Below are 2,834 nucleotides of genomic sequence, written 5' to 3'. Positions count from 1 at the left end.
GCACTGAGTGATGTCAGTTTTTGACCTGGCACTGATGACTTACCATGGATTTATGTTTTATTTCCGCCAAAGCTACCGTTTACTTGACAGCAACCCCCTCTCCTCCTGCAAATGTTACAATGACTGTTAGTAAGCATTCACAGATGCGTACTTGTACATTTACAGTACATTTGTGTGTGTTTGTGTTGGAGTAAAGGTCACATACATCAACTACCAAAGTGTTTGTGTGTGTGTGTGTGTGTATACACACATACACACATATATATGTATATATGTGTGTATGTGTTCATGTGTCTAGGTGTGTGTTCGTGTGTGTGTGTGTATTGAAGACACCACGAAGAACACGAAGTCTCTGCATAATTATTCAGCATGATTAGCCTTTAAAGGGCCAGTAAGGCTACCTTTTGATGATGTTTTTACCATTTTTGTTTTGAATGTCAACCATAATTCCTTCTTCTACTCCCTCAAGCATGTTGAGATGCAGTATTCAGCTTGTCAACTCACCCTGGATATGTGGGGACTGCATTGTTATTGTTGACAAGTAAATTCTGGTCTGGACTAGAATTCAAATGTAAACAGTGCATTTTACACACATGGACAATATGTTTGACAAGCTAAATAGTGGACGTTGTAACGTTCGTTTGAGAGTAGAATAACAACTTGCAATTGACATACCAAATAAAAATACTGAAAAAATTATCAATACTGGCCAAAAGTCAGCATTACTGGCCCTTTAAAGCAGTAATGCTGACTTTTGATAATTTTCTTTACCATTTTTGCTTTGAATTTGAACTATAATTTCTTGTTCTACTCCCTAAGGCATGTTGATATAAACAGTATTCAGCTTGTCAACTTAGCTCGTACGTGTGAAAACTGCACTGTTATTGACTTGGATTCTGGTCCGGACTAGAATTCAAATGTAAACAATCACACTGCATTTTTACACATATAGACGTTAAATTGACAAGCTAAATAGTACGTGTATCAACATTCTTTTGGGAGTAGAATAAGAAGTTGCAATTGATGTACAAAATCAAAGGAATGAAAAAATCATCAAAAGTTAGCATATTGGCCATTTAAGTCAGTTGCTTGGACAAAATAGTGTTGCCAACATCTTGGTCTGTCGTCTGTCTGTCTGTCTGTCCGTCTGTCTGTCTGTCTGTCTGTCTGTATGTATGTATGTATGTCTGTCTGTCTGTCTGTCTGTCTCTCTCACGGTCTGTCTGTATAATCCGCAGCAAAACGCATCCAACTGTTTTCCCTTTCGATACGAAATTTGGAAAAAGGGAAAACATTGCGTTTTTTTAAATGAACAAGCGACAAGGTACATGTAAGTCCGTTCTGTTCATGTTTTTGCTCTATGCTGTTTACCTATTAAAGAAACGGGGAACCAGAGTTTCTAGGTAGTTTAAATGTGTCCAATCATTTTAGCAAAACACAGGTTCAACTATAGAATGACGATTGCGGAGTCACTATAGCCTGTTTCATGGGTGGCCGTGTGTCTTTCATTGTCGTAGTTTAAAGCCCCAATAGCTGCGAATGTTATGCATTATTTTCATGATTTTATTTGCAAACCAAAGTTGGTTCTTGTAAATGTGCCAACTGAAGGACATGCATGTGAGTATCACCGCTCGCTGATTTGAACCATACCTACTCGTTTTAACAGGTTAAATAATAAACGGATGCCGCACTCATAAATTGGCGTCCCCATGGAAAAGTACAAAAAATGAAGTATTTCCTGCACATACACATTGTGATCATAAAATAAACAAGTATGATGCCATTTATTGAATGCACAACACACGATGGCCAACATTATGTTGTTGTTATCTTTATTTTCTCTTTCACATGATTAGTTTTTGAAAGTGGCGGGAAATCTAAAATGATGTTAAAATGTTTGAATTTACATGCCACTTTCGACGCTTATGACAGTGTTATACACTTTTTCGGTCTTTAATGGGTCTTATTTAAATAAAACTGGCAAACTGGGGATATTTTTATATCGGTTTATTACACATTCGCAGCTATGGGGACGTTAAGCGAAGAACCGAACGTATACGACGAAACTTGTGGAACAGGTGTTAGTAAACATTATTTTCAGAAATATTGATGTTGATAGTGAAAAATTAATAATGGTGTTATGAGTAGAATTTTGATATCCGATGTCACTATTCAAAAGTTGATGTTTGCAAACACTGAGTCGCCTAAAACCTGTAACAAAACTATATGCAATGATTTCATTTGAGAAAAAAAAATGCTCGAAATACATGGATATCGTACGTTTGCAGACAAGTGTGTTCGCCGTGCGATGTCGATGGTCGATGTCCGTTGTCATGGTGAATCTTTTTTCAAGTTCGATTGTGAGAGAGTTAGATATCAGAACTAATTTGGCAAAGATTTAACTCCGATACACACGCTTGACGATTTTTATAATTAAAGCGAATCAAAACAGCTCCATTATGTTACGATAACATGGATATCATTGAATGTTTATGTGAAATGGCCTATTACACAATGCCACAATAACAAAACCGCATGGCCACGCCACCATGGCTGCTTAATTGACAGTCACGGCTTTGTGAGAAATATTGCATATTGTTCATTTCTTTATCTGAGTGTATAAATAAACCAGGAGAGATTAGTTGCTACCTGTTGCCATGCAAGTTGTAGCCAAATTAGTAAATCAGGCAAAATGATCCTTTTAGCCATACGTATTAATAGCGCCATCACAGTTTCACTATAGCTGTGGCAATCACTATGCTCAGAGTTTTTAAGTACTTAAGAACCGCGTAAGTTCAATTCCTTCAGAATCGTCAACCTGCAAATATATTTTA

This window comes from Ptychodera flava, chromosome 15, assembly GCF_041260155.1.
Source record: "Ptychodera flava strain L36383 chromosome 15, AS_Pfla_20210202, whole genome shotgun sequence".
Lineage (NCBI taxonomy): Eukaryota > Metazoa > Hemichordata > Enteropneusta > Ptychoderidae > Ptychodera > Ptychodera flava.
Note: the sequence above shows the minus strand (reverse complement) of the source record.